The 24,722-nt window shown below is 43.0% G+C and overlaps 1 long non-coding RNA gene across 2 annotated transcripts; it reads left to right on the forward strand.

Annotated features, from left to right (window-relative positions):
• The first annotated feature begins 1,896 nt into the window (after positions 1–1,896).
• On the forward strand, positions 1,897–22,761 carry LOC134735192 (uncharacterized). 2 transcript variants are annotated; one of them, XR_010118005.1, is made up of 2 exons: positions 1,897–12,159; positions 12,262–22,761. It is a non-coding gene; the product is annotated as an uncharacterized lncRNA (long non-coding RNA). The 2 variants fall into 2 exon arrangements; XR_010118004.1 differs by having other exon boundaries at positions 12,290–22,761.
• Positions 22,762–24,722: the final 1,961 nt, after the last annotated feature.

The following is a 24,722-nucleotide window of genomic DNA, read 5'->3' on the forward strand; positions in this document are numbered from 1 at the left end:
TATTAAATAATATTATGTGAATGTTGTATGAAAGTTTATTGTGGTTTTATTCATGAATTGTAACATATTTACATTCTGCTTTGTAGCCACAATTACTATTACTATGCTTATTTTTCTTTGCAAGTCTAAATATTAACTGTTAGTCCTTTCACCTCACAAATTCCAAATCAAAAGTGTTTTTTTCTTATTAAAGAAAAAAGTTGGTTGCCTGGATGATATCTTCAGGTATATTTTTCTTATGTTTATGTAAAATACATATAACAAAATTTACCATCTTAATCATTTTTTAAAATTTATTTAGTTTTTTTCGAGACAGAGTCTTGCTCTATCGCCAAGGCTGGAGTGCAGTGGCGCAATCTTGACTCAGCACAACCTCCACCTCCTGGGTTCAAGCGATTCTCCTGCCTCAGCCTCCTGAGTAGCTGAGATTACAAGCGCCCACCATCATGCCCAGCTAATTTTTATATTTTTAGTAGAGACAGGGTTTCGCCTGCTGACCTCAGGTGATCTGCCCATTCCAGTGAATCCACAGAAAATTTTAGGATGCTGGCAAGCAAGTGATTGAAATGATGTGAAGTCTTTTATTTTTCTTTTATTTTTTGTATGTGGCAAGAGCTTCTGTGAAATTCATTTCCTTTGTCAGAATTTGGCTCTTCCTTGCTTCCACGACTCTGCTATTTATTTGCCCCTGTTATAATACATATATAGTAAAGGGAGTAAAACAAATTTAAAATAAAAATGTATTAAATTATAAAATATATTCCTATTTTTATAAAATGTGGAAAGGATATATGACTTCTGATTGAGCTGTTAAGGTGAGCTCAACTTCAACACAATTCCTCTGCCTCAAACATGTAGCAATAAATAAATGTTTAAAAAGGAAAAACATATGACTAAAAATAGAAGAGAGGCCAGGCACGTTGGCTCACACCTGTAATCCTAGCACTTTGGGAGGCTGAGGCAGGTGGATCACCTGAGGTCAAGAGTTTGAGACCAGCCTGGCCAACATGGCGAAACCCCGTCTCTACTAAAAATTAGCTGGGCGTGGTGGCACATACCTGTAATCCCAGCTACTCGGGAGGCTGAGGCAAGAGAATCACTTGAACCCAGGAGGTGGAGGTTGCAGTGAGCTGAGATTGTGCCACTGCACTAGAGCCTGGGTGACAGGGCGAGACTCAATCTCAAAAAAAAAAAAGCAGAAGAGAAAGCTCTAGTGGCAAGTGAGGCTCACAGTGAGACTCCAGCTCTTAGTGGAGAATCAGTGTTTGCTGGGACTTTGACTTCTTTCTGTAAAACAGATCCTTAGGAGAACTCCATGGCAGAGATGCCTGGAGCTGGGAGTATTCCTCAAAGCCGAGGCCCAGGATGGGTGCTAGTCTGTGAAAGCAGGCTGATAAAAGGTTTGACTGTCTGTCTGGGACTATTGCTTTGTAAGAAAGTGGGCCTAGTGAGGGTGAGGGAGAAAAACATGACTTTTTGACCAAAAACAGCAAAGTTGTCTGCTCAAGTGACTGAATCTGTAATATTAGTGTATCAGCACAGAAGGTTCGAAACACTATGAAGTCCTAGATCTTGATTGAAGGCTCTGGAGGAACAGGTGGAGCCAACTGCACATCTTCTAGATAAAGTAGAGTAAGAGAAAGAAAAGGGAGAGATTTAAAAAGTAAGAAGGCGGCCGGGAATGCTGGCTCACACCTGTAATCCCAGCACTTTGGGAGGCTCGAGGTGGGCGGATCACAAGGTCAGGAGATCGAGACCATCCTGGCTAACACGGTGAAACCCCATCTCTACTAAAAATACAAAAATTTAGCCGGGCGTGGTGGTGGGCGCCTGTAGTCCCAGCTACTTGGGAGGCTGAGGCAGGAGAATGGTATGAACCCAGGAGGCAGAGTTTGCAGTGAGCCGAGATCATGCCACTGCACTCCAACCTGGGTGACAGAGCAAGACTCCATCTCAAAAAAAAAAAAAAAAAAAAAGACAAAACCTTAACTTTTCATTCAAAGATACTGAAAAACTTAATGCTAAGAAAGGAATGACAGATCACATTTGAGAAGATAATAACTGAACATTTTCTAGAATTCGGACCGGGACGGTGGCTCACACCTGTAATCCCAGCACTTTGGGAGGTCGAGGCGGGTGGATTGCTTGTGCCCAGGAGTTCAAGACCAGCCTGGGCAACATGACAAAACCCTATCTCTACAAAAAATTAGCGGGATATTGTGGTGCTTGCCTGTAGTCCCAGCTATCCAGAAGGCTGAGGTGGAAGGATCACCTAAGCCTGGTGGTTGAAGCTGCAGTGAGCCAATATTGCACCACTGCATTCCAGCCTGTGTGACACAGTGAGACCCTGTCTCAAAAAAAAAAAAAAATTACTAAAGGATATGCCTCTGCAAGAAGAAAAGTTAATCCAGAAGGAAAGTGTGGGCATCAAGAAGCAAAAGGTAGTTTCTATAGTGGGAGCAGTGGTTGACTTAAAGTAATGTGACCATAGGAATTAATTTAACAGGTCAGTAAGTTTAAATTATTTATTGACTCTAAACCCTTTTTTGTGATGGAAGGCCAAAATAATTTTTTTTTTTTTGAGATGGTCTCACTCTGCAATGGCATGATCATGGCTCACTGCAGCCTCAACCTCTGGGGCTTGAGTGATCCTCCTGCCTCAGCCTCCTGAGTAACTGGACTATAGGCATGCTCCACCACACCCAGCTAATTTTGTTTTATTTTTTCTTTTTGGTAGAAATGGGGTTTTGCCATGTTGCCCAGGCTGGTCTCGAACTCTTGGCCTCAAGCGATCTTTCTGCTTTGGCCTCTCAAAGTGCTGGGTTTAGAGGTGTGAGCCACTACGCCTGGCCTGAAATGATTTTTTTTTTTTTTTTTTTTTTGGAGACAGGGTCTCACTGTGTCACCCAGGCTGGCATGCAGTGCCACGATATTGGCTCACTGCAACCTCTGCCTCCTTGGGTTCAAGTGATTATCCTACCTCAGCCTCTCAAGTAGCTGGGATTACAGGCGTGCACCACCACATTTTTGTATTTTTAGTAGAGACGGGGTCTCACCATGTTGGCCAAGCTGGTCTTGAACTCCTGACCTCAAATGATCTATCTGACTTGGCCTCCTAAAGTGCTGAGATTACAGGTGTGAACCACTGTGGCTGGCCCCAAAATAAAAGTTTATTTTTGTTTTTGTTTTTCCCGAAATAAAAATTTAAACCAAGACAAAAATGTAACGAGTGGCGTTATTTGTACATTTTTGCAGATCTCTTTAATGTTTGTCTTAATAGAAGTCAGCTGGATTCTCATATATGCTTCTGTGTTCAGTATGTCGCAGTATTTTCTGGGTTGAAGTACCCGAAGAAAATCCAACCTCACACAGACAAGTAGTTGGGAAAGGGATTATTTTAATAGCTTTTTCACTTGAAAGCTTAAATGTTTTCTGTTACAACAAATACTGAGTTGTTTTTCTTGAAGTGACAGGGTTACTTGATTTTTGAGAAAATGTCTGCCACATACCCACATCTGTAGATCCGTAGTTGTCTATCAGTTATTCTTGCAAATAAAAATGGTGCTCCCTGAGAAAAGTAGCTGGTTCAGCCCAACTCAAAGAATTGCAATGTCTTTCCATGAGACAACTCTTGTATTTCTGTGTGTGGAAGTGTTTTATGCATGCTTCCCATGTTATCACAACTTTTAAAAAATGTGTATTCATGGGTCAAGGATTTATAAAATTAACAATTTTTATTTTCTCATCTGGGGCAATCTTAAGTGAAACTGGCTTTTTCTGTGAGTGCATGATGAAGAATACAGTGACTAATGGACAGTTTGATAACACTGCCTAGATTCATACTAAGACACCAGCTCTTTTACCCATCATCAGTTTTGTACCATTAATGCAAATATCAATCAATTGAGAACAATTTGTAGTATTATTATAAAAATAGCTTTAACCTTTCAGACCCTTGAAAAGGCCTTGGGGAACATACTCTGAGAAGTGCTGCCCTAAATAGTAATAGTGAGAGAGGACCTGTCCAATGGTCCTCTCTTCACATTCCCCAGGAAGAGAGACATAGCTGCAGACATTTAGAGTAGACATAAAGTTAAGTGTGTCGCTTTAAAATCAAGAGTAACTACTAAAAAACCCAGACACATCTATAGTTTTCAAATTAGCACAGCTAAAAAAGGGAATATAGAAATCAATTCAATAGAAGGAAGGAAGAGACTCAGAAAAAGGGATAACATCTTGGGTGTGATGGCTCATGCCTATAATCCCAGCTGTCGTGGGAGGACCTGGGCAACACACAGTGAGACCCTGTCTCTACAAAAAATATAAAAAATTAACCAGATGTGCTGGTGCACACCTAAAGTCCCAGCTGCTTGGGAGGCCGAGATGGGAGGATTGCTTGAGCCCAGGAGATTGAAGCTGCAGTGAGCTGTGATTGTGCCAGTACATTCCAGCCTGGATGACAGAGACCTTGTCTCGTTTTAATACAACAATGGGCAAAAGAAGTTCAAGAAAGGAAATCAGAAATCTCATGAGTATAAAAAATCTCATGAGTATAAAAAAAAAAAAGGAAGAGAAGCAAAATTCTTACAAATTTGGCAGTGTGCTAAAATAAAATATGAGGCTGGATGCAGTGACTCACACCTGTAATCCCAGCACTTTGGGAGGCCAAGGCAGATGGATCATCTGAGGTCTGGAGTTCGATACCAGCCTGGCCAACATGACAAAACCCTGTCTCTACTAAAAATACAAAAAATTGGCTGGGCATAATCCCAGCTACTCGGGAGGCTGAAGCAGGACAATCGCTTGAACCCAGGAGGTGAGGTTGCAGTGAGCCGAGATCGCGCCATTGCACTTCAGCCTGGGCAAGAAGAGTGAAACTCTGTCCCAAAATAAATAATAAAAATAAAATAATATACAATAGACAAGGAGGATTTATTCTGGAATGCAGTAATTTCTTTCTTTTTTATTTTAGGGGCAGAGTCTTGCTCTATCACCGAGGCTGGAATGCAGTGGCAAGGCCTTTGCTTACTGCAGTCTCAACCTCCTGGGCTCAAGCTATCCTCCCACTACCTCAGCCTCTCCAGGAGCTGGGACTACAGGCACATACCACCCACTAACAATTATCACCTGGCTAATTATTGAATTTTTGTATAATTTTTTGTAGAGACAAGGTCTCACTTTGCTACCCAGGCTGGTCTTGAATTGGACTCAAGTGATCCTCTTGCCTTGGCTTCTCAAAGTGTTGGGATTACAGGCATGAACAACTGCACCCAGTCCAAGAATAATTCTTTGAAAATATTTACACTTTTTTGCTCAAAATTCTCCTGTGGCAAAAATACAGAGTTCTGCCCTGAGGGCCTTTGCACCTCTGGTTCCTTCAGCCTAGCATGGACTTTCTTTGTTTTCAGAGACAGACTCTCATTCTGTCACCCAGGCTGGAGTGCAGTGGTGTAGTCACAGCTCATTGCAGCCTCGAACTCCTAGACTCAAGTGATCCTCCTTCCTCACCCTCCCAAATTGCTGGGATTACACACATGAACCACCATTCCTGACCTTGTACTTTGTTTGTTTGTTTTTTTGGAGTCTGGCTCTGTCGCCCAGGCTGGAGTACAGTGGTGCGATCTCAGCTCACTGCAACCTCCACCTCCTGGGTTCAAACAGTTCTCATGCCTCAGCCTCCCAAGTAGCTGGGACTACAGGCGTCCACCACCACACCTGGTTAATTTTTGTATTTTTAGTAGAGACAGGGTTTCACTCTATTGGCCAGGCTGGTCTCCAACTCGTGACCTCAGGTGATCCACCCACCTCAGTCTCCCAAAGTGCTGGGATTACAGGAGTGAGCCACTGAGCCCGGCCTATCTGTCTGTCTGTCTGTCTGTCTGTCTGTCTATTTATTTTTGAGATGGAGTCTCACTCTGTCGCCCAGGCTGGAGCGCAGTGGTGTGATCTTGGCTCACCGCAACCTCCGCCTCCCGGGTTCAAGCGATTCTCCTGCTGCCCGGCTAATTTTTTGTATTTTTGGTAGAGATGGGGTTTCACTGTGTCAGCCAGGATGGTCTCGATCTGCTGACCTCGTGATGTGCCTGCCTCGGCCTCCCAAAATGTACTTTGTTTTTTTTTTCCTTTTGGGAGTCTTGCTCTGTCACCCAGGCTGGAGTGCAGTGGTGTGATCTCAGCTCACTGCAATTTCCATCTCCTGGATTCAAGCAATTCTCCTGCCTCAGCCTCCCAAGTAGCTGGGACTACAGGTGTGCACTACCACGCCTGGTTAATTTTTGTATTTTTATAGAGACAGGGTTTCACTATGTTGGCCAGACTGGTCTTGAACTCCTGACCTCAGGTGATTCACCCACCTCAGCCTCCCAAAGTGCTGGGATTACAGGCGTGAGCCACCACGCCCAGCCCTTATACATCTTTTATTGCAATCTTAGTTATAAACAAAGTAGAAGTATTTATTTTTATTTTATTTTATTTTATTTTGAGATAGAGTTTCACTCTTGTTGCTCAGGCTGGAGTGCAATGGCATGATCTTGGCTCACGGCAACCTCTGCCTCCTGGGTTCAAGTGATTCTCCTGCCTCAGCCTCCCGAGCAGCTGGGATTACAGGCACCCGCCACAACACCCAGCTAATTTTTTGTATTTTTAGTACGATGGGGTTTCACCATGTTGACTAGGCTGATCTTGAACTCCTGACCTCAGGTAATCCACTGGCCTCGGCCTCCCAAAGTGCTGGAATTATAGGTGTGAGCCACCGCTCCAGGCCTATTTATTTTTTGGGATGATGTCTCAATCTTTTGCCCAGGCTGGAGTGCAGTGGCGTGATCTCAGCTCACTACAACCTCTGCCTCCCGGGTTCAAGTGATTCTCCTGCCTCACCCTCCTGAGTAGCTGGGACTACAGGCACGCACCCCCGTGCCTGGCTAATTTTTGTGTGTTTAGTAGAGACTATGTTGGCCAGGCTGGCCTCGAACTCCTGATCTCATGATCCACCCACCTTGCCCTCCCAAAGTGATGGGATTACAGGCGTGAGTCACCGTGCCCAGCCAATATTTATTTATTTATTTACTTACTTACTTAACATAGAGACAGGATCTTGCTCTGTCATCCAGGCTAGAGTGCAGTGTTGCCATCCCATCATAGCTCACTGCAGCCTCAAACTCCTGAACTCAAGTAATCCTCCTGCCTCAGCCTCCCCAGTAGCTGGGACTACAGGCGTGTGCCACCATGCCTAAGTTTTAAATTTTTTTGTAGAGATGGGGTCTCACCATGTTGCCCAGGCTGGTCTCACATTCCTGGGCTCAAACAATCCTCCCATCTCAGCCTCCCAAAGTGCCTGGATTACAGGTGTGAGCCACCGCGCCTGGCCTACTCAAAGTCCTATCTGGGAAAATGCTATCTGGTGATAATGTGTAATTTTCAATTTTTTAAAAAAATTGGTTCTGTAATAGTCTTTTAGGCCCTTCCCCTTTGTATAAAGATGTATTTATAAGTAAATGAATTATGAAATTGGTTCATTTCCATCTTTTTAAAAGGTAGTCAAAAATAATTGTCAGATGCAATGAGATATTGGATGAGCTGCATAGGTAAGATATAAGCAGTGTACAAAGTGGGATAAAAATGCCACTTTACATACTTCTTTTTTTATTTTTTTGAGACAGAGTTTTATTCTTATTGCCCAGGATGAAGTGCGGTGGCTCGATCTTGGCTCACTGCAACTTCCACCTTCCAGTTTCAAGCAATTCTTCTGCCCTAGCCTCTCGAGTAGCTGGGATTACAGGCATGTGCCACCATGCCCGGCTAATTTTTTTGTATTTTTAGTTGAGACGGGGTTTCACCATGTTGGCCAGGCTGGTCTGGAGCTCCTGACTTCAGGTGATCTGCCCACTTCGACTCCGAAAGTACTGGGGTTATAGGCGTGAGCCACCACGCCCGGTCCACTTTTCATACTTTCTAAAACAATATTTAGGGATTTTTGTGTTAGCCGCTCTCCTATCTCATTTCTCCAATTGAAGTAATGCATAAATCTTACATTCCCTTTTTTCTCTCATTCTTGGATAAATGAATGTCTATAATGAAAAGAGCTTCATATCAATAGCCCTCTCAGATTTGTTCTGAATTTTGCCAAATATTTGTATAACTCTGCAAAAGACTTTCTTTCTCGGCCTTCTCCTTTAGAGGGAAAAACAAATGGTAGTGTGACAGCTTACCTCCTAGCGTTGTTGTGAGGTTTGGCTGGCACAAGATAAAGTGCCGTGTAATTACTCTGAAATGTTTGTAATTAATAAAGAAATGAATTGTAGGCACTTTGTCAGTAGAAACCACTGTGATTTGGAAACGCAATATTTCAATAATAAAGACTATAAATTTTAAAAAAGAAAAAAATTATCTCCAAATTATAAATTAAATGGTATACATAATGACTTTCCTTAGAACTTGAAAAGCTTAACCCAAAATTTATATGAAAAGGCAAGAGCCTGGAATGGTTAAGAGAACGTTAAAGAAGAAGAAGAGGCTGGGCGTGGTGGCTCACACTTGTAATCCCAGCACTTTGGGAGGCCGAGGCAGGCGAATCACGAGGTCAGGAGATCGAGACCACGGTGAAACCCTGTCTCTACTAAAAAATACAAAAAAATTAGCCGGGCGTGGTGGCGGGCGCCTGTAGTCCCAGCCACTCGGAGAGGCTGAGGCAGGAGAATGGTGTGAACCCGAGAGGTGGAGCTTGCAGTGAGCCGAGATTGCGCCACTCACTCCAGCCTGGGCGACAGAGCGAGACTCCGTCTCAAAAAAAAAAAAAAAAAGAAGAAGAAGAATGTGAGACTTACCCTTATAGAGACCACAATTAACCATAAAGCCATAGATGTTCTCAAGCCTAGTATAGTGCCTGACACAGACAGTAGTCAATGAATGTTTGCTCAGTAGACTGATGGGTGGAACAATGAGTTGCTTGGGAGTCAGGATTAACTCTGGAAGTGGTAGTTGTGGGAAGGGTTGAACCTGAAGATTAGGGTGACTCAGAACTGCAAAGACCAGGGAAGTTGAGTTCTGAGAAAGGGCAGGACAGAGAGCTGACTAATTTGTTTCATTTGTCTACACATACCCTTAAGCAAATTTTATCTTGTACAGTTTGAGTATGGGGTTTGTGTTTGTGTAAAATTCAGCAAGCCTGTAACAGGAATGTACTCAGTATTAAGTGTGGTGTCAGATTGGCTGCAGTGTAGGAAAGCTTTTATTCCATGGGAAAGAAGTCCATGATTTTTGGAGCTATCTATTATGCAGTTATGTTGCTTTAGATTTAGTTATTTGGATCTCATGATTGAAATAATATTTTAAATTGGGGACATCTTTTGTTTGGGAGAGGTTGTTTAGAAATGACAGGTGAAGAATAAAATTATTAGAGTAAAATTTGGCCGTATGTGACATGGGCATTAATGATCCAATGATTTATATATGCCAGTAATAGAATTTACAAAGGACAGCCAATAGTGAGATGCTGTTCTCTGGTGGCATTCTGGTAATAACCAGCTCTCGTATGGTGCTTGATAGTTTTCCAAAGTACTTTTGCATACCTTATGTTATTTGTGCCTCCAAGGTATGTAAAGGAGGTTTATTTCAATTCAGTGATCATTTATTGAACAGGTTTTGTGCCAAGTTTTGTACTAGATCTTGGGAAACCAGCAATAAGACAAAGAACTTGACTCCAAGTTAAGATAGACAGATAACACTGGGATATACGCACAACCAGGAGCTTAAGTTTGGAAACAATAATTAAGGAGGGAGACACATATGATTAGGATGTGGTAATAGGAGGTTGTGATGGCTTTCCTAGGCTTTGTTAAATTTTTTGTTTCAAGGAAGAATTGTGTGTTTTACACCACTTTGAAACTATCTTTCACAATTTACATAGCTGATAATACACTTTTTTTTTTTTTTACGCAGTCTAGCTCTGTTGCCCAGGCTGCAGTGCAGTGGCACGATCTCAGCTCACTGCAATCTCTGCCTCCCGGGCTCAAGCGGTTCTCCTGCCTCAGCCTCCCAAGTAGCTGGGACTATAGGCGCGCGCTACCATGCCTGGCTAATTTTTGTATTTTTAGTAGCGATGAGTTTCACCATGTTGGCCAGGCTGATCTCAAACTCCCTACCTCAAGTGATCTGCTGCTTTGGCCTCCCAAAGTGCTGGGATTACAGGCATGAGCCACTGCGCCCGAACATCTGATGATATACTTTTTTTTTTTTTTTTTTGAGACAACGTCTTGTTCTGTCACCCAGGTTGGAGTGCTGTGATTTCATCTCACTGCAACCTCCGCTTCCCGGTTTCAAGTGATTTTCCTGCCTCAGCCTTCTGAGTAGCTGGGACTACAGATACGCATCACCACACCTGGCTAAATTTTTGTATTTTTAGTAGAGACGGGGGTCTCACCATGTTGGCCAGGCTGGTCTTGAACTCCTGACCTCAGGTGATCCATCCTCCTTGGCCTCCCAATATGCTGGGATTACAGGCGTGAGCCACCACGCCCTGATGATATACTTTTGAAAACTATATTACATTTTCTACAGTTACACTGTCTTTCCTCTGAAAAATCTGGATGATCTGTTAGAACATTTGACCTAAGCTACACTCTTTGATAATGTATTTGTGGAAGGAATGATTAAGTGCATAATTTAGTCCTTTGCATACAAAATGCAATTTTGTTTATTAGAAATATTTTAGATAATGCTTTGTAGGATTTTTGTGTTATTTTTAGATCTGAAAAAGATGAAGAAGAATAAAACATGGCAAGTCTAGAGGGAGGCACTGCTTGAAGTGCGTGAAACAAATCAAGCATCAACAAAAATAGAAGCCCTTGAGATGAAGAACAGAAAATCTGTGATTATTATCATTATTAGCTTCACAGGGATGTTGAAGTGATCAGGATATCAATGACATAATTAAGTGGAATTATATTTTTAAAATTTGAGAAATAAGGAAACCATTGCTTTAGGATATGTCTCTTATGTACTCAGAAAAGCTTGCTTTTGTAAGTTAAGCCTCAGTGATGAATAAATAGTGCATTTGTGGCTGGGCGTGGTAGCTCATGCCTGCAATCCCAGCACTTTGGGAGGTTGAGGCAGACAGATCACCTGAGGTCAGGAGTTTGAGACAAGCCTGGCCAACATGGTGAAACCCTGTTTCTACTAGAAATACAAAAAATAAGCTGGGCATGGTGGTGCACACCTGTAGTCCCGGCTACTCGGGAAGCTGAGGCAGGAGAATCGCTTGAACCCAGGAGGCAGAGGTTGCAGTGAGTCGAGATTGCACCACTGCACTCCAGCCTGGGCAACAGAGTGAGACTCCATCTAAAAAAAAAAAAATAATGCATTTGTATTAATTACATGGATACAATTCTGTATACCAAAGAAAAATATCCACATTTACTGGAGATTCTTTTGTAGGCTGTGTAGAATTTTACTTCAGGCTGGGTGTGGTGGCTCACACCTGTAATCCCAGCACTTTGGGAGGCCAAGGCAGGCGGATCACAAGGTCAGGAGATTGAGACCATCTTGGCCAACATGGTGAAACCCTGTCTCTTCTAAAATACAAAAAATTAGCCAGGCATGGTGGTGCGTGCCTGTAACACCAGCTACTTGGGAGGCTGAGGCAGGGGACTCACTTGAACCCGGGAGGTGGAACTTGCAGTGAGCTGAGATCACGCCACTGTACTCCAGCCTGGTGACAGAGCAAGACTCCGTCGCAAAAAACAAAAAAAAAAAAACAAAAAGAATTTCTTACTCATATGAACTTGACCCTGTGAACACTATAAGAAAAACTTCTTTGCTACAGGTTGATTTTCTTTTGGAATGGGATCCCTTTATTCTGATAATTGATTCTAACAGAAGACTTCTACTCAATGCGATAATGGAATGATTTGGAGTAACTCTACTATCAAATCAGGGAAAGCTAGCCTCCAGGGTGATCCAGAGGTTCTGCTGTCACCTTACAAAGCCAAAACAAGATTTTTCACCAGGACTGGCCTTTGAATAACATATATGTTCCATAACAATACCTGGAAGGAGGCATGTGTTTACATGGCCTAGTGATTTTCTCTGGTTGCTTTTGTGGAATTCAGATGCTGATTTTATCAGTGACTAACCGTGACGTGTGGGGACATTGTAAGATAATTGGTAAGTTTTGGAAAATCTCACAGTGGCTGGGTAATTCGACTTCCTTTTTGTGCAGGATTTGGGGATGAGAATGGCATTCTTTTCTTCTTCTTCTTCTAAAAGCTGGAATCTTGCTATGTTGCCCTGGCAGGACTCGAACTCCTGCGCTCAAGCAGTCTTCCTGCCTTGGCCTCTGAGTAGCTAGAACTATAGGTGCATACCACTGCTCCTGGTGAAAGTGGCCAGGAATTGAAAGAACAGAAATTTTGTTGGTGGAGTGATTTGTGCTGTCTCTAGCAAAATAACACTGGGCGAGTAACTTGGCCTCTCTGAATTTCAGTTTCTTTATTTGTGAAAAGAAACTAATATTAGCCAGGTGCAGTGGCTCACGCCTGTAATCCCAGCACTTTGGGAGGCCAAGGCAGGAGGATCCCTTCAGCCCAGAAGTTCAAGATTGGCCTGGGCAACATAGCTAGATCCCATCTCTAAAAAAAGTAAAAAATAAGTCAAGCATGGTGGTGTGTGCTTGTGGTCCCAGCTACTTGGGAGGCTGAGGTGGGAGAATTGCTTGAGCCTGGGAGGTTGTGGCTGCAGTGAGCCTTGATTTCGCCACTGCACACGGCCTGGGCAACAGAGCGAGACCCTGTCTCAGAAAAAAGCCCGCAAACTGATATTACTTTATAGGGTCTTGTGAAAATAAAATAAAACATTAGCATAGTACCTAGCATACAATAAATATAATTATTCTATTATCAATAATATAAACATGGAGGGCGATTATTAGCTCATTTGCTACTCAAAGGTATGTAACTCAATAAAGATGCATTCTCTTCTAATATTAAGTTTCCATTGTTAATACAGAAATAGTCCAGGTGTGGTGGTTCGTGCCTATAATCTCAGCACTTTGGGAGGCTGAAGCAGGTAGAGAAGTTCAATTTTCTTTTCTCCCTGCAGGTGCTGCTGTCAAGCTTGAATGAAAGGTATCTCATGGGTGGGCGCGGTGGCTCATGCCTGCAATCCCAGCACTTTGGGAGGCCAAGGCAGGCGGATCGCTTGAGCTCAGGAGTTTGAGACCAGCCTGGACAAAACCCCATCCCTGTAAAAAATACAAAAATTAGCTGGGTGTGGTGGCGCACGCTTATAGTCCCAGCTACTCAGGAGGCTGAAGTGGGAGGATCACTTGAGCCTGGGAGGCAAAGGCTTGCAGTGAGCCCAGATTGCACCACTGCACTCTAGCCTGGGTGACAGAGTGAGACCATATCTCAAAAAAAAAAAAAAAAAGTTGGCTGGGCGCGGTGGCTCACGCTTGTAATCCCAGCACTTTGGGAGGCCGAGGCAGGCGGATCACGAGGTCAGGAGATCGAGACCGCGGTGAAACCCCATCTCTACTAAAAATACAAAAAATTAGCCGGGTGTGGTGGCGGGCGCCTGTAGTCCCAGCTACTCGGAGAGGCTGAGGCAGGAGAATGGCGTGAACCCGGGAGGCGGAGCTTGCAGTGAGCCGAGACTGCGCCACTGCACTCCAGCCTGGGCGACAGAGCGAGACTCCGTCTCAAAAAAAAAAAAAAAAAAAAAAAAAAAAAATCAAACATTTCAATAGAAACATTACTGTATAAGGTATTAAAATTATGTATTAACATTTGATCACCAAAGGAAATATAAGCATTATTGCATTCTATCTTTTAGTATTGTTAAATTTCTTTATTTAGTCGACGTTGTATTAAAGTTAAATAAATGCATCCTTTTTTCTATTGCTTTTTGTTTTTAGACTAGAAGTTGTTATTCAGGAAGAATAGAGACCAGGCTATATTTGTAGGGGTTGTGAAAGAAATCTTATAAAAGATAAACTAAGATTAGGCAGTATTAGGTAGATGCAAAAGCATCAGAATGCATAGGATGAGTAGGATACAAAGTGTTGTTGAAAAGCCTTGGCTGGGCACAGTGGCTCATGCCTGTAGTCCCAGAACTTTGGGAGGCCAAGGTGGGAGGATCCATAGGGTCAAGGAGTTTGAGACTGGCCCAGGCAACATAGTGAGACCCCCATCTCTTGAAAAAAAAAAAAAAGAAAAAAAAAAAAGGAAAGCCTTATGTCTCAGAGCTAAGTGTCTGTTTTTAAACAAATATAGCCTTAGATGTCCTGAAAAAAATTTGTAAAGGTAAATTTGGTTTGGGGTAGAGGTCAGGGAGCACTTGCAGATGGGATACAGAGAATTTGGAAAACAAGCAGGGTTCCAAAGTACTGAGCAATTTTCAGGAGGAGTATAAAAGCCTAGGGGATAATTCCTATGCAGCTGCATAGGAAATTTATTTGATAGCTGTATTTTCAGGACCTGTTGACATTTTATTCATCCTTAAAGGCCTCTTTCAGTTGCCATTTCCCCTGAAGTCTTCTCAGTTTTTCTACTAGCTAATAAGAATCCATTTCTCTCTTTTTTTTCTTTTTTTTTTTTTTTAGACAGAATCTCACTGTCGCCCAGGCTGGAGTGCAGTGGTGCGATGTCGGCCCTCCCAACCTCCGCCTTCCGGGTTTAAGCAATTCTCTGCCTCAGCCTCCTGAGTAGCTAGGATTACAGGCGCATGCCACCATGCCTGGCTAATTTTTGTATTTTTTAGTAGAGACGGGGTTTCACCATCTTGGCCAGGCTGGTCTTGAACTCCTGACCTCAGGTGATCCGTCCACCTCGGCCTCCCAAAGTGCCAGGATTACAGGGATGAGCCACCACGCCTAGCCAAGAACCTTCTCTTTAGACAAAAGGAACTGTTGTTTGGAGTAGCATTTTATTTATACTTATAAAATGTTATGTTACAGTTTGTGTTGTTACATGAATGTATTTGTCTCTTAAATCATGGTATAGTGTGAAGAAAATGAGTTCTCAGGTTGGAAATATCTGGATTTGAGTACTAGCTCTGACCTTTCCAACAATGTGTCTTTTTGTCATATGATGTTTCCTTTCCAACAATGTGTCTTTTTGTCATATAATGTTTATTTTCATAGGGTTGTTGGGAGGATTAAATGAAATTATATCTGTAAAGTACCTTTTATAACCTGCTAATATGCAGGTCATAATCTAATGGTATAGAATTTTTGTTCTGTACTCTTTGATAAGAATTCTAAGGAGGTGGTTTGGAAAGAGAAATGTACAGATACCAGATGAAATCCAAAACCCAGGTATACAACGAGTCATATGCAAGATCTCTGTCTGTTAATCTGCCTCATGAAAATGATGAACCAGGAGAATCTATGGGACAGTAGGAAAAGCTGCCAGTCACTCAGATTATAATAACATTTACCTTATACATTTATAATGGAAATCCTGCCACTATTTACACCAGAAACAGTTTCTATTGAGAAAATGTATTTTAATAGAAAATTCTCATTTAAAATTTGGGCAGATATCTGTATTGTTGAGTTAACCAAATGAGAAGAGAAAAATCCTTACAATGTAGCTTGTCATTTACCTGACTTGATGCAGACTGCTTTGCTTAGTAATCATGCAGCACTATCAAGACTTTGTACATGTCAGAATCCATCTACGTAAGATGTAGTATGGACTGATGCCAAGCGAGCCTGGGGTGGAAATCAGAACTGGATGCAAATCCTGATGTTATCTGAGAACAGGCACCTGTTATATAGGCTGTGTTACTGTGGCAAAGATAATGTTAAGTCAGGCGCGGTGGCTCACGCTTGTAATCCCAGCACTTTGGGAGGCCGAGGCGGGCGGATCACGAGGTCAGGAGATCGAGACCACAGCGAAACCCCGTCTCTACTAAAAATACAAAAAATTAGCTGGGCGTGGTGGCGGGCGCCTGTAGTCCCAGCTACTCGGAGAGGCTGAGGCAGGAGAATGGCGTGAACCCGGGAGGCGGAGCTTGCAGTGAGCCGAGATTGCGCCACTGCACTCCAGCCTGGGCGACAGAGCGAGACTCCGTCTCAAAAAAAAAAAAAATAAAATAAAATAAAAAAATAAATGTGGGTTTGAGAGGCCTACCCTGAAATGTACAAGATCCTGGCCAGACTTCACAGATCTAACAATATGCTAGTTATTATTTGTTGACATGTCTTAAAGAAATGTTCATCAGGGCCTCAGAAAGCAAGGCAGAGAAGAGGTCCCTGAAATTTACTAGCTTGCACCAAACCATCAGATAAAGGTAGGTTAATATTTGACTGAGAAAACTCTTCAAAAACGACAGTGAAATACTCTTGAGATGAATCCAGGTATTAAAAAGTTCAGGAAAAAAAATTGTCTCTGGAAAAAAAAAAGAATCAAGGAGAGATTGCTCTCTCTTGCGGTGAGGCGCAGTGGCTCATACCTGTAATCCCAGCACTTTGGGAGGCCAAAGCAGGAAGGTCACTTGAGCCCAGGAGTTTGAGACCAACCTTGGGCAACATAGTGAGACCCCATCTCTGAAATTATGTAAATAAAAATATAAAAATAAAAAAGAGAAAGCAAATAACCCCAAAATAACTATTTTATTTTTGTTTTTTATTATTTTTATTTTTTTTGATACTGAGTCTCACTCTGTCGCCCAGGTTGAAGTGCAGTGGCGCATTCTCGGCTCACTGCAACCTCTGCCTCCCGAGTTCAAGTGATTCTCCTGCCTCAGCCTCCCAAGTAGATGGGATTACACGTCCAGGTATGTGCCACCACGCCCATCTAATTTTTAGTAGAGACAGGGTTTCACCATGTTGGCCAGGCTGGTCTCGAACTTCTGACTTCAAGTGATCTGCCCGCCTCAGCCTCCATAAGTGCTAGGATTACAGGCGTGAGCCACTGTGCCCAGCCAACTTTTATTTTAATAATAGAGATGCAGTCTCACTATGTTGCCCAAGTTGGTCTTGAACTTCTGAGTTCAAGGGATCCTCCCACCTCAGCCTCCCAAAGTGCAAGGATTACAGGCATAAGCCACTGTGCCTGGCCAAAATAACTTATTTTATTTTATTTTATTTTATTTTATTTTATTTTATTTATTTATTTTTTTTGAGATGGAGTCTCGCTCTGTCGCCCAGGCTGGAGTGCAGTGGCGCAATCTCGGCTCACTGCAAGCTCCGCCTCCCGGGTTCACGCCATTCTCCTGCCTCAGCCTCTCCGAGTAGCTGGGACTACAGGCGCCTGCCACCACGCCCGGCTAATTTTTTTTTGTATTTTTAGTAGAGACGGGGTTTCACCGTGGTCTCGATCTCCTGACCTCGTGATCCACCCACCTCGGCCTCCCAAAGTGCTGGGATTACAAGCGTGAGCCACCGCGCCCGGCCGACTATTTTAATATTAAGTTAAGAATAGTACAGACGAGGCACAGTGGCTCATGCCTGTAATCCCAGCACTATGAGAGGTCGAGGTGGGCGGATCACAAGGTCAGGAGTTTAAGACCAGCCTGGCCAACGTGGTGAAACCCCATCTCCACTAAAAATACAAAAAAAAAAAATTATCCGGGCGTGGTAGTAGGCACCTGTAATCCCAGCTACTGGGGAGGTTGAGGCAGGAGAATCACTTGAACTTGGGAGGCAGAGGTTACAGTGAGCCGACATTGCACCACTGCACTTCAGCCTGGGCGATAAGAGCGAAAGTCCATCTCAAAAAAAAAAAAAAGTAAAAGCCTGGGCACGGTGGTTCACACCTGTAATCCCAGCACTTTGGGAGGCTGAGGCAGGTGGATCACCTGAGTTCAGGAGTTTGAGACCAGCCTGGCCAACGTGGTGAAACCCCGTCTCTACTAAAAATATAAAAATTAGCCGGGGATGGTGTCACTTGCCTGTAATCCCAGCTACTCAGGAGGCTGAGGTAGGAGAATCACTTGAACCCAGGAGGCAGAGGTTGCAGTTAGCCAAGACTGCGCCACTGCACTCCAACTTGGGTGACAGAGAAAGACTGTCTTAAAAAAAAAAAAAGTACAGTAGGGAAATTATAGTTAACAATAATTTATTGCATAGCCCAGGCAACATAGCAAGACCCTGTCTCTACAAAAAAACAATTTTTTTAATTAGCTGGGTGTGCTGGTGCACACCTGTAGGGAGGCTGAGGCAGGAGGATCACTTGGGCCCAGGAGTTTGAGGTTACAGTGAGCTATAACTGTATTGTGCCACTGCACTCTAGCCTGGGTGACAGAGCAAGACCCTGTCTCTAAAAAAACAAAATAAAAAATAATTTATTGTATATTTCAGAATAGCTAGAAAAGAATTGTAATGTTTCCAGCACAATGTTTGTGGTAATGGATATTCCAATTACCCTGATTTGATCATTATACATTGTATACAGGTGTCAAAATATCACATGTACCCCAAAAATATGTACAACATGATGTATAAATTTAAAAAAAGAAAACATTCCAAACATCTCTCCCTCTATGTGTATATACAGATAGGAAGACAGATGGAGAGATGAATGAACAATAAAATATATAAAGGAAATCATACATGATACATTTTAGGCACAGTTTAATAAGTATTTGATGTATTTGAAGATCAGCTGTTAGCTCTCATCCACACTGACTGTCAGTAGATTTTTGAAGGTAGTAACAGATACATAGGTAACCAAAGTATAGAGAGCTTGTTTGGTGAATCTTCATCCTTATTATGTTTTCTAGATGACCACACAGGGATACACTATGGGATAGTCCTTATCTTTTGGCCCAGGAAGCTATGTTGAACTTGGTATCAATGTGCACATCTGGAGTCCCCATCTCCTTCATGGTGAATTTCTGGATCTCTAAGTGCCTCCTGAGGAGCTTGCTTTGCTTTTTTTTTTTTTTTTTTTTTTTTTTGGAGACGGAGTCTCACTCTGTTGCCCAGGCTGGAGTGCAGTAGTGTGATCTCGGTTCACTGCAACCTCCACTTCCCGGGTTCGAGTGATTCTCCTGCCTCAGCCTCCCAAGTAGCTGGGACTACTGGTGCACACCACTGTGCCTAGCTAAAATTTTTTAAATTTTTTTTAGAGATGGAGTTTCACTGTGTTGGCCAGGCTGGTCTCCAACTTCTGACCTCGTGATCTGCCCACCTAGGTCTCCCAAAGTGCTGAGATTACAGGCGTGAGCCACCGCGTCCAGCCCCAGGGCTTGCTTTTTGAAGCCCACTCCATGGAGGCACCTGTGAATACTGATGGTGTATTCTCGGGTCACCACCTGGTAGATGCAGAATGGCCCGTTCTTTTTTGCCATCCTTTTCAGGAACCATTCTGCCAGGCCCAAATTGGAAAGCTTACATGATAATTTTTAACAAAAATAGTATTTTATTGGTGGTGATCTGAGTACATTTGCAGTTTTCCTCCTTTTCCCCAAACTCTAGAAATGACAGGAAGAAAGTATTTAATGTATTCATAGAAGCATTTGAAAACAAGACGAATTCTCTTACGAGAAATTCTCTGCTAAAATTAGATGGGAGTGAATCGAAGAGGGTAATGGCAGTCCAGTGTATATGTGGGAATTCAACTCATAGTACTACCTCAAGAAGTGGGAGCTCTATTCTCACATTGCCGGTAGTGGAAACTGGAAGCAGGATGAAGACTCATTATGGGAGCTGGTACAGTGCAGACCCATTCTCCCTGTACCCGCCCTGGCCTCCCATCTGTAAGTCATGCATCTGCAACCACTATCTCCAGACAGGAGCAGTGTCTCAGAGGTAGAGCAGTGCCTCAAGTAGCTGACAATACCAGGGAGAAATAAGGAGCACTTAGGCCTGGAAAACTAGCTAGGCATCTTTTCTTATAGCATACTCTACACATCTTCCAGTCTTACTGAAAAACACATGGAGCGTAAGTTTTCATCATCTTCTTTCTCAGCTTTCATAATCTTTTCATCTTTTTCTTTTTTTTGAGATGGAGTCTTGCTCTGTTACCAGGCTGGAGTGCAGTGGTGCGATCTCGGCTCACTGCAACCTCCGCCTCCTGGGTTCAAGCGATTCTCCTGCCTCAGCCTCCCGAGTAGCTGGGACTACAGGCACATGCCACCATGCCCGGCTAATTTATTGTATTTTTAGTAGAGACGGGGTTTCACCATATTAGCCAGGATGGCCTCAATCTCCTGACCTCGTGATCCGCCCTCCTCAGCCTCCCAAAGTGCTGGGATTACAGGCATGAGCCACCGTGCCCAGCCCTCATCATCTTTATCTTTAACCTTTGTGATATGTTCATGTGTTTCCTTAAGATGTCTCATTTATTAGTTTTTTAATGATGCTGTTTCGATCCTGTCTGTTTCCTTGTCTCTTCAATCTTCCTCTTCATCTCAAGTTGTCTTATCATATTGTCTTTGGGCCTTTTTTAAAAAGAGAATTCATGGCCAGGCGCGGTAGCTCACGCCTATAATCCCAGCACTTCGGGAGGCCGAGGTGGGTGGATCACCTGAGGTCAGGAGTTCGAGACCAGCCTGGCAAACCTGGTGAAACTCCATCTCTACTAAAAATACAAAAATTAGCTGGGTGTGGCAGTGGGCACCTGTAATCCCAGCTACTCGGGAGGCTGAGGCAGGAGAATAACTTGAATCCTGGAGGCGGAGGTTGCAGTGAGCTGAGATCATGCCACTGCACTCCAGCCTGGGTGACAGAGGGAGACTCCATCTCAAAAAAAAAAAAAAAAAAAAGAAAGAAAGACAATTCATTCTATTATTAGATTGTTGTATAAAACAAATCACTTGTGGTAATTTCCTTTCATTTCTTGAGTTATGCTATCTTCCAGAATGAGGTTGGTTATTGCAGGTTTGGAAAGGTCTTTATTTTCCCTCATGCCTGACTGGTAGAGGATCAAATTCTAAGCTGAAAACAGAGTTTTATTTATTTTTATTTATTTATTTTTTTGAGACAGGGTCTCACTCTGTAGATCCTGTACAGAGGCTGTAGTTTAGTGGCACGGTCACGGCTCACTGCAGCCTTGACCTCGTGGGCTCAAGTGATCCTCCCACCTCACTCTCCTGAGTAGCTGGGACTACAGGCTCAAGCCACCATTCCCGGCTAATTTTTGCATTTTTTGTAGAGACAGGTTTTCCCCATGTTGCCTAGGCTGGTCTAGGACTCCCGGGCTCAAGCAATCTGCTTGCCTTGGCCTCCTAAAGTGCTGAGACTGCAGGCATGAGCCACTGTACCCAGCCACTGAAAACAATAGTTTAATTTTTATTATATTTATAGATATTTTTCAGCAACCATACTTTTTATTTCCAAGATCTCTTTCTTGTTCTCTGTTCTCTGTTCCTTTTCTATAGCAGACTATATTTTGTTAAACTGATTAAATATATTCCTAAAAACTTTCTGAGTATACTTTCTGAAATTTTGAATTTCAAAATAGTTCCTTTCCATTAAATTCTGTTTGTTTACTTTGGTTCTGCTCTGTTTGCTTTGCTATTTCTTCAAATTTCTGGGAGTTCTTGGCTGTCCATTCCTATTTAAGAATATAGGCATGTAGTATGGACCATCTATACTGTCTTGTAGGTAATCTGTTTCTCTAATATAGGCTCACTCCAGGATGGGTAAGCTGGCTCAGGTTTCTTTCTACAAGGGTGGTATATGTCAAGTGGTAGGCACAGAATGCACAGAGAAGGAGCAGTCTGGGAGGTTAGGTCCTCTGAAATTCCAAGATGAGAGAGGTTCCCACTCTTAGGGCCAGCATTCACTCTAGAAGACCTACTGTATCCAGGCAGATCATTCTTTTCTGAGACAGAGTCTTGCTCTGTTGCCCAGGCTGGAGTGCAATGGCACGATCTCGGCTCACTAAAACCTCCACCACCTGGGTTCAAGCAATTCTCCTGTCTCAGCCTCCTGAGTAGCTGGGACTACAGGCGCATGCCACCATGCCCGGCTAATTTTTGTATTTTTAATAGAGATGGAGTTTCACCATATTGGTCAGGCTGGTTTCGAACTCCTGACCTCAGGTGATCCACCTGCCTCGGCCTCCCGAAGTGTTGGGATTACAGGCTTGAGCCACCGCACTCAGCCAGATCATTCTTTTTAATCTTTGCTTATCTGATGTGCAAAAAAGTCAGAAGCTTTAATGATTAAGAAAGAATAAAATTAAATGGACTAAGCATGTTTGAGAAACTAAAAAATGAATGACAAAATAAATGAAAGGAAAATAAAGAAAAAGAAGTAAAGGCTGGGCGCGGTGGCTCACGCCTGTAATCCCAGCACTTTGGGAGGCTGAGGCAGGTGGATCACGAGGTCAGGAGATCGAGACCATCCTGGCTAACATGGTGAAACCCCGTCTCTATTAAAAAATACAAAAAATTAGCCAGGCGTGGTGGCGGGTGCCTGTAGTCCAAGCTACTCAGGAGGCTGAGGCAGGATAATGGCGTGAACCCGGAAAAAAAAAAAAGAAAAAGAAGTAAAGATCAGCCGGGCGCGGTGGCTCACGCTTGTAATCCCAGCACTTTGGGAGGCCGAGGCGGGCGGATCACGAGGTCAGGAGATCGAGACCACGGTGAAACCCCGTCTCTACTAAAAATACAAAAAATTAGCCGGGCGTGGTGGCGGGCGCCTGTAGTCCCAGCTACTCGGAGAGGCTGAGGCAGGAGAATGGCGTGAACCCGGGAGGCGGAGCTTGCAGCGAGCCGAGATCGTGCCACTGCACTCCAGCCTGGGCGACAGAGCCAGACTCCGTCTCAAAAAAAAACAAACAAAAAAAAAAACCAAAAAAAAAAAAAAAAAGATCAGCTGGGTGTGGTGGCTCATGCTACCACTTTGGGAGGCTGAGGTGAGAGGATTGCTTGAGCTCAGGACTTTGAGGCCAGCTTGGGCAACACTGGGAGAAACAGCCTCTGTAACAAAAAATAAATCAAAAAAATTAGCTGAGTGTGATGGTGCATACCTGCAGTCATAGCTACTTGGGAGGCTGAGGTGGGAGGATCTCTTGAGCCTGGGAGTTGGAAGTTGCAGTGAGCCAAGAACGCACCACCACACACTGCATTCCAGCCTGTGTGACAGACCAGGACCCTGTCTTGGAAAAAAAAAAAAAAAAAAGAGTAAAGATTAAAGCAGAAATTAGTGAATAAAACCCAGAAAACAATCAAATTAATGACAAATCTAAGAATTTGTCTTTTAAAATGGCATTGAAATAGAAAAATCTCTATTAAGATAAATATAAAGGAGCAAATTAAATACAAAGAAGCATTAAATATATTGCATTAGGAATGAGACAAATGAATGTGATCAGATTTCGTGGAGGTTTAAAACATTCAAGATAATCTTTTTAATTTAATTTTATTATTATTATTAAATTTCTTTTTATAGAGATGAGGTCTGGCTGGGTGTGGCGGCTCACGCCTGTAATCCCAGCACTTTGGGAGGCCGAGGCGGGTGGATCACCCGAGGTTGAGAATTTGAGACTAGCCTGGCCAACATGGTAAAACCCTGTCTCTACTAAAAGTACAAAATTAGCTGGTGTGATGGCACACGCCTGTAGTCCCACCTACTCAGGAGGCTGAGACAAGAGAATCACTTGAGCTTGGGAGGTGGGGATTGCAGTGAGCCGAGATCATGCCACTGCACTACAGCCTGGGTGACGAGTAAGACTCTGTCATAAAATAAAATGTAAAATAAAATAAAATAAAATAAAAAATAAATAAGGTTTTGCTATGTTGCCCAGGCTGGTCTTGAACTCCTGGGCTCAAGAGATGCTCCCACTTAGGCCTCCTAAAGTGCTGGGATTTCAGGTGTGAGCCACCATGCCCAGCCCCAAGAGAATCTTGTGCTAATAATTCTGAAACTCATAATGAAATAAATATTTTAGGAAGGTGTATATTACCAAAATTTAGTCAAGAAGTAGGAAAAGTAGCTGGACACAGTGGCTCATGCCTGTAATCCAGCACTTTGGGAGGCTGAGGCAGGAGAATCACTTGAGGCTAGGAGTTTGAGACCAGCCTGGGCAACATAGTGAGATCCACATCTAAAAAAAAAAAAAAAAAAAAAGAAGAAGAAGATGAAGAAGTAAAAAAGGTGATAGGCTGGATGCAGTGGCTTATTCCTGTAATCCCAGCACTTTGGTTTGGGAGGCCAAGGTGGGCAGATCACGAGATCAGGAGTTCGAGACCAGCCTGGCCAACATGATGAAAACCTGTCTCTACTAAAAATACAAAAATTAGCTGAGCGTGGTGGTACATGCCTGTAATCCCAGCTACTCAGGAGGCTGAGGCAGGAGAATCACTTGAACCTGGGAGGTAGAGGTTGCAGTGAACAAAGATCACGCCACTGCACTCCAGCCTGGGCAACAAGAGCAAAACTCCATCTCAAAAAATAAATAAATAAATAAAGGTGATAAAAGTAGGTAGGAAAGTGAGAAATTATCCTAAGACTATCCCTACTCCAACTAGAATTGGTCTAGTTCTATAGAGTTTTATGGGCAAGCTCTAATTGTGATACTTTACTTCCTATCTGAATATTTACACACCTCTAACAAAACATCCATAATATTTACTTCTTTCTATTCAGTTCTCTGGTAAATTAGATAAGAAAAGGCAGATGTTCTAAACTTGTACTATCTACCTGCCTACTCAACAGATGCTAATAGGTGTCAAGCCTTGCCCTAAGAGCTGGTAACAAAGATGAACGAAAGATCCACAACTTAAAAATATTAGGATATATTTATATCATTTATATCAAAGATACATTTATA

Source organism: Symphalangus syndactylus, chromosome 20 (genome assembly GCF_028878055.3).
Source record: "Symphalangus syndactylus isolate Jambi chromosome 20, NHGRI_mSymSyn1-v2.1_pri, whole genome shotgun sequence".
Classification (NCBI taxonomy): domain Eukaryota; kingdom Metazoa; phylum Chordata; class Mammalia; order Primates; family Hylobatidae; genus Symphalangus; species Symphalangus syndactylus.